This window comes from Protopterus annectens, chromosome 17.part0 (genome assembly GCF_019279795.1).
Source record: "Protopterus annectens isolate FY-2018-M chromosome 17.part0, PAN1.0, whole genome shotgun sequence".
Lineage (NCBI taxonomy): Eukaryota > Metazoa > Chordata > Ceratodontiformes > Protopteridae > Protopterus > Protopterus annectens.
Window position 1 is genome coordinate 718,015,927 of NC_056751.1, and position 13,930 is coordinate 718,029,856.

The following is a 13,930-nucleotide window of genomic DNA, read 5'->3' on the forward strand; positions in this document are numbered from 1 at the left end:
CGCAGAGGGTAGGTACCATATCTGTCAACTGTAGAGATTTATGCAGTATGTACACAGTTTCACCTCATATGTGTGGTCAGTGTCCCATGACATTGTGGGCATCTGGCAGTTCACTGGCAAACATTGTGAGTTGAGGCCAGTAATGAAAGACACACATTTGAGTGTCAGACTTCATACCTGTCAGAATATGCATGCTAATGCAATAGCTGTTATTCTATCAACTTACTATCTTTGTAGGAACAAACTGTTACACATATCCCTATCTGTGGGCCTTTGCCCCCCATTACATATGGCTGTGTCCAGCTCCCTTGTTCTAGGGGGTTTGGAGGTATGGTAGGTCTGTAGCAGCTACCTTTACATATAGCTGTGTATGCTACAGGCTGCAGCAGCTGCTGCAGTGTAGAATACATAGGGGGAGTGTGGACACTTTGAAGGACAACAAGATGTATGTGTAACTGTGGCAGCTGTGCCAGCCCTCTTGATATGGCAGAGTCAGGGTAAGGGCACCCTTTACAGTCCAATCGAGGCATGTGATTAAGATATGTCTGTTATGTAACAGTGCCAGTAACAGAGTAGTTTGCAACATATAGGTAGGCTATACAGGTGTGTGTCCCTACCTACAAGCCTTTGACTTGCAAAACTAGATAACAGTTCATTAACTAGCAGTAACCTGTGCAGATAAATATTGCATGACTCAGTCATTAATTGCTGTCTTCACAATAATGTAATTAAACTGCTGCACAAAACTAGATTTGAACCCAGGATTGTGTGTCAAAATGTGCTACCTGTAAGGCCTTTAACAGACTGAGCTACTGAACCACTGCTACAGTAGGTGTATTTGCAAGGTGTATGTGGAGACATACAGGCTGTGACACACATTGTCTGCTCCATCAGTATCTGAATGGATTTCTATGGCTGTATTTCTGCACTAAGGTCAGAGTTAGGGGTGAGGACAACATAACTGTGTCGTCAAGCCAATTGGACCAATATTATTTGTGTCTAGTGGGCATGTGTGCGAAATGGAAAGCTATTTTTTTTGGGACAGGTGCCCATTTTTTTTTGAGGTGAGAGTGGAATGTTGGGGGCATAGGTATGTGTGGGGAAGTAAGTTGGATAGGAGAGGATGCATTCACAAACAGACAAGACAGACAAGACAGCAGAGAGAGGTGGTGTGTGACACATGAGATAGGCGAACACTTTGGATGGGGAGGGTATTGTGGAATCCAAGTTGCATGTGCCTCCAGACAGCACCAGCGTGACTTACGTTCCCACCTATGGGACTGTTGGCACTGCTCCTTCACTGCCCTGAGGGTGGCTGCACTGAAGGATGGGCATCAGGACAATGCTGCCTCACCAGGTTTGCCATCATGCTCTCAATCTGTTGCAGGCAGTGTTCATAGCTGCAATGAACAATCCCGAACACCATGACCAGCAGTTGAGCCTGGGTGAGAATAACCCCTCTGCCACTGTACCCGGAGGAGGCCATGCCCCATCTCCTGAGGTAGTCCTACCCAATGCCATGAGCGGTTCAGGGCAGTGGAGGGGGCACCACTTGTCTGTGTCCCAGAAGTGCCAGGATCCTGGTGCCACAGCCAGTTGAGGCAAGGTAGGCAGATCAGCTGGAACCTGCTTACCATGATGTGCTGTGGTAATGGAGGTATAGCAATAAGTATAGCTTAGTTGCAAACAAATATTTGTTAGTAATAACAGCATGGCAGAACTTTGGAAATAACCCAATTACATATCAATGCATATTATGCGAAACACAACAACAGATGACAGAACAGTCAGTATGTTAACAGCATGCCAGTAACATTTACAGCATAAGGCCAACAAAACAGGTAATTTAACAAGATATGTTAATATGCAACCATTATAATACATAACAATAGTGAAACACATGTCCAAAAATACAGTTAATGTAACAACGTATGTTAATAATAAACCATAACCAATGAATAACAATAATAAATAAATGAAGATAAGGGGTGGGGAGAGAGAAAAAAAACAGTCCATTGGTGACATTGCAGGTTATTTCCCTAACAACAGTACTACTATCTACTTTACAGGTCTGTATTTTCTTTATGTGTACATTGACTACAAGTCTCCTGTAGCTGATGTAGCACGTGCATACTTCTCAGGCTATTTGCATGGGACACTATGGGCCAAGCAGTAACAACTGTGGGTGCACAATTATGCAGAACACTTGCACATCAGGTGGACCTATGTAACTAACAAGCTGTTCTGTAGAATGATTTGGTGATACTTTGCAATCCAGGTAATCATTTCTGTGGTAACCCTGTGACTGACGGATTACGCAATATTAATTACAGAACCTGAATTTGTGACACTTATGAGACATGCATGTGTACAGTACAGACATAAATAGCTGTCACGCTTTGGTTGGCAGACATGGGAATAAAACCCAATAGCAGTGACAGCAGGGGGCATCTGTACAAAATGTATTAATTGACTGCACCTACTTTTAACAGCCATTCCAGGCGTACAGCCATATTGGGATTAGGCATTTTATTTCTCACTGAACATTGCTGATGAACACATTCTTGCTAATGATTTTAACAGTCTGTCACATCTAGACACACAAATATCTATTCATAAGGTGGGTTACCTCACCCATTTACCTGAGAAAATTGTGAGCATTGCATGACTGCTACTATAATATTTACTGCTGCCTATGACTGGATTCAAACCCTGGACTGTGTGTAGCAAAATGTGCTACATACAGTGCATTTAACAAGCTGAGCTACTGAGTTAATGCTGATGATTGGCTGACTGATATTTTCCTAGAGCTCACCTGTAACCAAAATATGACCAGATAGTACTACTACATTGTTATACTAGACTGCAGTGACAGTAGAACGCACATGCATGAAATACAAGCATAACACAGATAGTAGGTAAGCTATATTTTAGTATCAACAATGCTGGTCTGCACATTTTATTGTTAGTAGTTTGAAATATTTGTGAAGTCAACAAACAATATCAGCTCATGGAGTGGGCTACCTCACACATATACCTTTATTATCCAACGTCTGTGGATGACAGAGCATTATGTGACCAATATTGGCCTAGAGACAGCATTGAACAATACTATATTAGTTCACCAATGCATTTTGCATCCATTAGATTTGCATTATACAGCTATTACAGTGTTATACTTGACTGCAGCACCTTACTTTACAGTCTCAAAGCATACAGCTTTACTGCAATAGTTATTACAGGACAATCCTGATGTATTCCATTTGCCTTGGTGTTATTGTTGTTTCATGTTTTTATTAAACTACAATTGGTATTAGTCATTTATTGCACTACAGCTCTAATTCCACATTTATTGCATTCCATACTTTATTGTATATACTTTATTGCAGTTATTGGTATTCTTTCATGTTTTATTGCACTACAGTTGGCATTATTCATCTATTGCACAAACACGCTTAAACGAGCTTATACACGCTTAAATATATTAGGAAATAATTAATTACATCCTGTTTCTATTTTCAGATGTCTAGCATGTGTCAGCTGTCTATCTGTGAGCACAGCGTGGCATTGCTGCACTCCATGCTGCACTGCGCAAACATGCATTTTATTTTTAAAAAATTAAGCTTAAAATAAAATTAACACAGGACTTTATAGCACAGTGGTGGGGACCATTACAAAGAGTTTCAAACTCTTCTGCAGCCATAGTTAGCACTGCACTTCTCCCTACACGGATTCAATAACCATGTTCCTCTGCTCTCTCGGCTATGCACATTAATTAATATGTATAGTGCACTGCCGAGGGGGAAAACGTGACCATGGACATGAATACATTCCATGTAGGCTCTACACGGTGCCTACATGGATTTTGTTAAATCCTGGGGTAAATTCTTCACTCTGCAGGTAATCTATAATTTCAGGAACTGTCCCCCAGATTCTCAAAAGCCTGCACGAAGTGCAAGATGAGTGCAGTAGCTCACGCAGGCAATATGTCAATCTGCAATCCAGGAACAGCTGGCAGGAGCGTGCATGAGAGCTCCAGCACTAATCTTGCATGGACTAAGCCCTGGTATGCAAATCACCTTATTTGCTGGAGAAATCCATGCAAATGATGTGATATTGCAATCCAGGAAGCTTGCAATAGTCTGTGCAAGACAAGTGCAATCTGTAGAAATGTACTCGGTTACTAACCGAGTACATTTCTGCGTATTCCAAAATGGAGCTATGACAGCTCCAAATAAAGGCTGCATATTATTGAGGAAGCATGCCAATGGCCAAGTAGAAGGCCATTGGCATTGCAAACTGTTTAAAAAATTAATAAAACACCTTTCATTGTTTTTTTCGCCGATCTCGGCTGTTTAAGCATAGGGCAGCTGCATGCAAATGGGATCGGGGGAAAATAATAAAATAAACAGAAAATGACCATTCTAACAACATTCAGTATACTGCCATGCAAGTCAATGGCAGGCAAAGGACAACTTGGCCAGTGAGTAGTGGTTGCCAAAGGAGGAGGCTCAGTGTGGGACATGTAACTATGCATTTGTAAGTAATCCTATGCAAATGAGGGAAAGGTTAGTGAATCCCAGATTTCCCCCAGGGTGTGAGGCAGGTCCCAAGAGTGTAAGAGTATAAATAGCTGGGTGCAAGACTAGGATATAGGTGACATCATGGGGGGTTTGTCTGGCATAGTGTAAACAGATTGGAGACCTGTGGCTCAAGAATGCTCCCAGGTTAGCACAGCTAAGCCAGGGGTGTGTCTAAACCTGCCTACCACTCGTTACAAAGTGTAAGTGGGTGTGCATGCTGCGCACCAGGCTTTACAGGCAGAATAAGAAAGTTAAACCAGGAAAAAGCAGCTCCATGCACATTTAAGCACTCCATTCGTGTGGCGCGCACAAGGGCCTAAACAGGGAGGCAATGGGAAGGGAAAACAGTAGTAGGAAGGTAATCAAGGAGACCTATTTGAGCTGCCAGGTGAAATGTATCAGAATCATCTAATCACACAGGAAGCAGACCAACCCAGCTCAGAACACCACTATAAACCAAGCAAACACCTACCCACTTGGTGTTTTTCACACTCTACACCACTGGTGTATACAAGCGAGGAAATTTTAAAAACAAACCTACAAAATGAGAAGAGCTGCAGCAGGCAACATAGAACAAAATGTGTAAGAGGCTGAGGGTGGTGAGGATGTCAATGCTGCCAAACAACTCACAGTAAGGAGACAGTGAAGAGTGTGCAGGCCCAGGGTAACCCACCAGGAGATACATGAGCTGGAGATAGTGGAGCACTATAGGGTGGACAGAGGCGTCCTACAGCAAATCGTCGAGCTGTGCAGGCCACACCTGACATACCACAATAGCTGAAGGGAAACCCATCCCAGTGGATACCAAGGTATGTGTAGGCCTAGGTATACTAGCCACAGGTACCTCCCAAACTACAACTGGGGTTAACAAGGGCATCTCACAGGCATCAGCATCCAGAGTATTCCACCAAATTCTGGATGCCATGTCAGTACATGCCAGTGTGCATGTTTATTTCCTCAACACACGTGAGGTGTTGACCCACAATATGCGTCTCTTCCACCAAATATCTAACTACCCCTGGGGTAGTGGGTGCTATAGACTGCACAAACATATGCATCAAAGCACCACCCGGTGGGCAGGGTAGGGCCTACATCAACCACAGGGGCATCCCCTCCATCAACTGCTAGGTCGTATGTGATGCCCAGGGCATTATACTGAATGTGTGTGCTGGCTGCCCTGGAAGCTATGACGATTCACACATATGGTGACTGACACAGCTGTACCACAAATTTACTGATGTAGACATACCCTATGGTCACCTAGAGGGGGATGCTGGGTACCCACTGGAGCTGTGGCTGATAACACCCATCAGAAATGCACACACACCTGAACAACAATGCCGTAATGATGCACACGCACAGGCCAGACATATAATAGAGCATGTGTTTGGGATTCTCAGGTCACGGTTCTGGTGTCTGGACACATCTGGTGGAGCCCTGCAGCATTAACCAGCTACATGTACCCAAATAGTAATTGTATGTGCTATGCTACACAATATGATCCTGCGGAAACAGCTGCAGCAGGAACAGCATGGGGTAGGTCCACACAGCTCCCCACCAATGTCAAGGCTTGTTCAGGTACAGAGTTACTCAGAGGAGGAACATCCTGAGCCTGCCCCAGTAGGCAGAAGGGGGCATGCCCAATATACCCTGGCCTTGGCAAAGAGGCAACTCATAGCATATGCACTGACACAGTAGGGCCCCAAGGAATGACACCTCTCTCTGAACTGCACAGACAGTAAAACGGATGCCAAACATGACACTACCTGTGCCTAACCATGTATAGGGAGTGTACTATGTGCATCCAACATAGGCAGCCCTACAGCACCATCCTTAAGTCCGGCACACCCTCAAGGTAAGTCAATCAATCTACAAATTGTCAAATTGAGTAGAATGTGTTTGTACCTGTAGCTATGGTATGGATGTGAACATGCAAGGGAATCGGGTGGCCGGATGTCAAGGCAGCAGAGAGTAGACACCCATAGTGGTGGCATGAGATCTGTAACACATACTGGAGTCATCTACCTAAGGCACTGTACGAGCACATCCACTCATGCATGAATCGTGCCATCCCAAATAGAACCAAGATGCTCGCCTCCAAAAAAGGAAGCCAATCTGGTGGTCCCCTGCCATAAACAAACTTTACAACAAAAGGAAAAAACTGTTACAGAAAAGAGGAAAATCCCAGGATGCAAAAAACTATCTTACCAGCCACAGCAAGAAGCTGAGATCCCTCATAAAATCCTCCAAAGCTAGTTACAAAAATAAAATTGCCAAAGATTCCAAAGACAACCACAAGACATTCTATAACTAGGTCAAGAATCTAAATGGCAATGCTCAGATCTGCTCTGAGCTACAACAGAATGGCAATAATATACTGATCCCAAGGATATTGCCAATATTCTGGCAGATCGATTCAGTGCCAAATTCACCCCCCCTCTCACCTCCTAAATGGCACATCTCAATACTGGAAGATTGCCAAATTCCAGTAATAATGGCCACACAGGTAAAAAACGCACTCTCCAAAGCTAAGAATACAGCATCCATGGGACTAGATGACATCTCAGGCTGTGTACTACATGAAATACAAAATGAACTGGCACCTCACCTAAGTGTCATGTTTAATCATACCCTCACCTCAGCTTCGTGCCCACTGAGTGGCGCACAGCTACAGTTATCCCACTCCACAAGGGGGGATCCACCTTGGATCCCAGGAACTACCGCCCCATCAGTCTGACAAGCCTGATCTGCAAGGCCATGGAATGTATTATCATGGAACTTATAAACAAACAAAACAAAATGAACGTACTAATGCCAAAGTCTGCCTGACAAGGAGTAAAGACTGCAAACAAAAGAAAGGCAGGACACTGCTGTATAAATACTTTTAATCCACCAAAAGATTCACAGGTTAGCGCTTTCGGGATAAACCCTTCTACAGTCTGAAGAAGGGTTTATCCCGAAAGCGCTAACCTGTGAATCTTTTGGTGGATTAAAAGTATTTATACAGCAGTGTCCTGCCTTTCTTTTGTTTGCAACTTATAAACAAAGACATTGACAACCTTAAAACACTGGACCCCACCCAGTTTGGGTTCATGAAGGGCCGATCTTGTCTCCTGAACCTTATTTACTTCTTTGAATCAGTCTCCAGATAGTAGTCTATCCCCGTTACCAGCATTATACATGGCTGTGATGCATGGCTTCTTTTTGTAGGTGATGGCCCTCCCCCTGGAACCCACTGCACCCATGTCCACAGCATTGCTGTGCATCCGTTTAGCACCCTGGCATGTACTGTGCACCATACATCACGGGTGTTCACACCATTGCAGGGTGTGTCTCTGTGGTGTCAGGTGTGTTTCAGTTGCTGCTCACAGCTTCTGTGTGTTCCTGGATCACGTGTGGACACACGTGTTTAGTGACTGCTTGATGTGTACTAACATAAGTCATTATCAGAGGTGCATGTACGAGTGGTAGATTACCATTAGACCAACCACCCAGACATTGTACTGTACTTATGGTGAGTATAGAGACCATTATTGACCATGACTGTGCCCTGGATGATGTTGCCTGTGGTACACAGAGGTTCATAGGTGAGTACTGTTCTATTGGTCCTGGGGCCTACATATGCCTAGCCACAGGAGTTCCCTCCATGCACCACCCACTAATGTTATTCCCCTGTACCCCTGTCAGGCTGTGGCACACACATGCTACCCAGGGTGTATTCCCCATTTCCCATCCAATTGGCAAGTGTTTCTGTCAAGAGGACCAATGAGTAGCATTGCCTGACATGTATGGGTAGTCCGTTCCAGAGTGTGGTGATTCCCCAGGACAGGGCCCTATCCCTCCAGTATGTTCTGTGTAATATGTTGATTAGGTTTAGGACCCTGGAGCATGTGTTAGCAGAGGGAGTGAGATGTCGTTATATGTAGCATGTTAAGCTGCTCTGTGACATAGCTGTGTATGTTGGGCAGATGTCAGCTGTGCCTGGGCAATGTGCACTGAAGTGTAGCCACAGTTATCTGAGATGGACTGTGTACTGCATGTGTATGAGGCTGGTAATCTCATTAGTGAGGTGTGTGCTGTGTCAGTGCACATGTACAGCATGCATTATGGGTAGGTATGTTAGATGTGTACATGGCCTACACCTTAGCTATGACATGCACAGTGAATTGCCAAGCATAACCTTAAACCATACTCACCGACATCTGGCCACTGCCTTGCTGGTATCCCACAGGTACCTACAATGACATGGGATAGAGTTGATGTCAGTGGCCACAGCTGTGGCATTGCTACAGGGTGGCTGCAATATTACAGTACAACAACAGCAATATTACAGTACAACAACAGCTGAAGTCCACGGTACTACAGTTTATGCATTACTACTTATCAGTACTACACAGCAACATACCCTACATCTCACACATGCATGGTCTACCTGTACAGATGCATACAATACAATAGTCTACTGATATGCCCTGGAACCTTACCTGCATGCTCAATGTGTGGTGTGTGAGTAGCACCCACCTCCATGACCATATTGGTCTGGAGCTCTTGTGGATGGGTAGGTGCTTCCAGGCTGATGAGCAGCTCCTCCACTCCGGTGAGGGGGGATGGATGTTATGGCCGCCCCATTGCAAGGTGGTCACCCTGCACGGCAGTGGCACAATGTCGTACTTACCGGAACATGTCACTACAATGGTGGCGAACTTGCTCATAGGTTCGGCTGTGCAACCCCACCTCATTCACCCTGTGGACCACATCGGTCCACATGGCTGTTCTCTCCTGCTAGCCCATGCTTGTCTGTGAGAAGAGCAGACTATAGTTGTGGATCATGCTGGTGATGATGATCTCCTCTTCAGTGGCACTGTACACAGGGTTTCTTGTATGTGCCATACTCCCTGAAAGACATAATGATGGAAATATGTCTGAGCAACTCATATGTTAAGTTTACCATCATACAATACACATAGTCTCCCACCACCATACCAGCTCCAACATAATGTTCACACTACGCTACTGGTATGTGTCCGGTATGTGTACCATTGGGCCATATATTGTATTGTACAACACCTTCTGCTATATGGTTATAGACATGCTCCCTGTGGTGGACACTAGAGTTGCAGGGCTGTTACAGGGTATTTCACCTGCATACCATTGTCACAGTCACTATGTTTCCACATATGCATGTGGTAGGCCTGCTATATGATTGCTACACATCTGCCATTCTGTAGTATTGGGGATATCTATGCATGCTGTTGGACAAGTTCTGGGATTGTGTGGACTATTACAGCCCACAAATGTTCCATGACAGTTACACACCAGTATGTGTAGGGGTTATTTGCCAGCAGGAACACCACTCCAACCTAATGTGCACATGTTACCATTCTACATCACATCCATGGCCCACAATGGAACTTCATTTTCTACTGTTCCATCACTACCTTCATGTAGAACCGCCTCAGGGGATGGTGTCCCCACCCCCATGGAGCACACACAGACATGTGTCCATCACTCAGGTAGGTCATGGGTATTGGACATAGGGAGGTCCACAGTGACAGGGCATGCAGTACACATACACACAGTTCAACATGCATGTCCCTCCTGCCCAGTACACAGCCCAGACACCTTTATGTCCATGTAGATGATGTTGTGACTGTCCACGGGTGGCCACACTGTTCCCTTTGTTCCCATGTGGGGGCTTAATGGCCTCCACATTCCAAATGTAACTACCAGTCCTCAGTGTTTAACCACCACATGGGCCATATACCAGTCCTGTATGCTGTTTTGTTTGTCACCAAACCAGACCTACATACCAATATGTGCCTAAAACCCTTCACCAACATATATATCCCACCATCCCATACAAATGCAATGTGTTCCCAACATGGGTTACACACCTTACTCCACACTCCATCTTGCAGCCATGTACTGGTGTGTAGGTATGTTGTGTATTGATGTGTGATGTTCTCTCACACATGTCATGGCAGGGAAAATGTATTGCCATGTATATATATTTTTATATCTACATATATATATATATATATATATATATATATATATATATGTGTGTGTGTGTGTATTTAGATATATAGCTATATATATATATATATATATATATATATATATATATATATATATATATATGTCGACATACACACACATAAATCTGTCTGTATATACACACACACACACACACACACACACACACACACACACACACACACACACACACACACACACACACACACACACACACACATACACACACGCACACACACACACACATATATATATATATATATATATATATATATATATATATATGTATATATACATATGTGCATATATGTGTAGATATCATTTTGTGTTGTTTGTATACCTATATAAATGTATAACTGTCTGAGGTTCTGTACACATGCACAGCTGTGAATATGTATCACACATATATGTATCTGTATGTGGGGTGTGTACGAACATCTGGACCATACTCATGTACCCTCTTTACTTCTCAGCTGAACTGTTCTGCCTTGCTGCAACACAGACAGGTATCACATGTGAACACCGACTAACATTATGGGGGTATATATGGTGACAAACTTTAGATAAGCATATTATACTGCTATGGCAGTGTGGGCATTCTATGCTACACTCTAACATGACTGTCCTGCAGGTGGTGTGGTCTCTCACACATGTGTCTATCATGTTGGTATTAATACCCCCACCAGCCATTGGCCACAGTAATTTACAGAACACAGATATCATGGGTCACATCCTTGCCATTCACTGCTGGTCTGCACATTTGACAGGTATGTCCTACTGCCCACAGGGACTAATACTACTGTCCAGTGCAGTTGATGGACACAACAGCATTACAGGAACATGTACTGATGGCGCATATACATCCTTTCACAGTATACATCCTATTATTCTATGCCATATACTACATGCCAGTGAATGCATATCTGTTTCACATACCAGTTATGTTATTTCCACTGTAACACAACCCTGAGCTTTGTGAACCTTCTTGATGTGTTTTTGTTTCTTCTCTCTCTCTCTCTCTCTCTCTCTCTCTCTCTCTCTCTGTCTCTCTGTCTCTCTCTCTCCCCCACCCCCCCTACCAGTAGAGTGATTGCTCTGGTTTGAATAGGTTGCAGCATGCTTTTGTTGGCATTGCACATGAGCAGGTGGTGGCCTCTGCACCAGTCAGTGTCCACCAGTTGCTAATTGCATGCAGCCTGCTGTGTAGTACTTCAGAAAACCACTGCCATGGCATCCCTGTACTATAAATTGCTGCCTTCTGTGGGCGTTGTCCCTTCACCTTTACAGTATGGAAGACATCCTTCCTGTGTGTGGACATCAGTGTTACAGACAGCAGGTAGCAACACCTCTTACAGCAGTACCTGCAGACACAGGCCATATCCACATTTGGGTAAGGTTCCAGACCTAACAACTGCGTGAGTAGTGTTGTTCTGTGCAGTGTATCTTGCTGTTCTTACAGGGTTTCTGTGTACATGGTACTATTTCATGGAATGTTATCTGTCTGCATAGCTCTCAATTATGGGCCTATCCAGATGATACCAGGGTGATTGGCTGTTATGTTTTGTCTGTGCACCACACAGGTATTGTCCCACATATATCTGTGACATTCTGTCTGTTGAGTGCTATCAGTACATGGCTACATCCATTCATATTTCAATGTCATATTCCTGCATATGGGTATGCTGCAACAACGTCTGCAACACCAGCAATTTCCAGAGTGTGTAACAGCAATAATACAAATATGGCCCTATGTTCCTGCCTCTGTTCTCCACATTTATGCCAGTCTTTGTCCCGCTGGGATACAGGAAGGGTTGTTAGGTAATGGCCTATCATTATTTACCGCTAGCATTATTGATATCATCCCAGTCATGTTATGGACTCCCACACCAACCGTTGGGCCATGTCCATATATATGGGGGAACAGCTGGTGAACACATTCTGCCCTTGAACATTCCAGAGGTTAGTGTGTGGTACACAGTGTTCCTTGCCCTTGTGTAGTCTTTTATGGGGGGGGGGGGGTTCTATGCCATTAACCTAGGCTATGGCACCTTTCTAGTGATATAACTGTTAAGATGAGGGTCATTCAGTGTGATAGTGAGGTGTTAGGTTAAGCAATGATATGTACAAGATACTGTGACATTAACACAAGTGCTACCTTTCCCCCTAGGGCTTGACTACAGGGTGTAATTGGAATCTGCTGGATTACATCTGTAATTGTTGATTGTTAACATATCCTGAAGGCAAATCCTGTTCCTACTGTTGTACTACTTGAAGGCCTTGGCCTAGACAGCATAGTATGGTATATACACACATTGCTTGCATCTACTATTTTGTGTGGGCCTTGCATTCATGACTGATTGCATATTTCAAACCTTATGTGGTGTCAGTACTGGCATACATTATTGTATAGTACAGGAATGCAGGTTATCTATGTATGCATACCTGTGTGTCATGTCATGTCATGTCCTTTGATTTGTGGGTGGGTATATGTTTGATGTGAATATTCTCATTTCTGGGAATAGTTGCCACACTACACATTTCACAGGTGCCAGTTGAGGGGCTTGTGGCTGAGGGATATACTTTGGACGTAATACTTCCACACTACCTCTACATATGTATGGCTACTGGTACTTTTAGTGTGTGTATATGTGTATGTACCTATATATATCTCATATATATATATATATATATATATATATATATATATATATATATATATATGTATCTATATATGGATTCACTTTACTTGAATGACACCTCACATCGCCGACACCCACTTCATCGAGACGACTTCACAGACAACGCACTACACCAACATCGCTTATTACAGGTAATGGGCATACCTCTCAACCTGGAAACATCACAAATCTGGACAAAGGCCATGAGAAATAGGTACAAATCTGTATGGCAATTAACATAAAATTTGCATACATAATTATGTAACCCTGCCCACTCCAGTGGAATTGTGGGATACCAACTTTCAAGTGCAAACTGAAGAACAGACAACCAAAGTATGTCCAGACCCTGTAATATTTATTGTGTAGCAATGATGTTCAGTGGGTTACCTAATTTGAGAATAACAGCAAAGCAAATATAACATTAAAATCAAGCAAGCTTGTAGTCAGATGGTAAGTAAAAAAAAAAAGTAGATGAAGTTAGTTAGTGCTAGCGCAGTTTGGATGATACTGTTTCAGTGCAGACAGCCTTGCACAGCAGTTACAACAAGCAGAAAAGTAGTCTAGTGTAATTTTTTCTGAAAGCTAACGCATGGTATGCTTCTATAACTTATTCCTATTAGCTCTTGCAAAGGA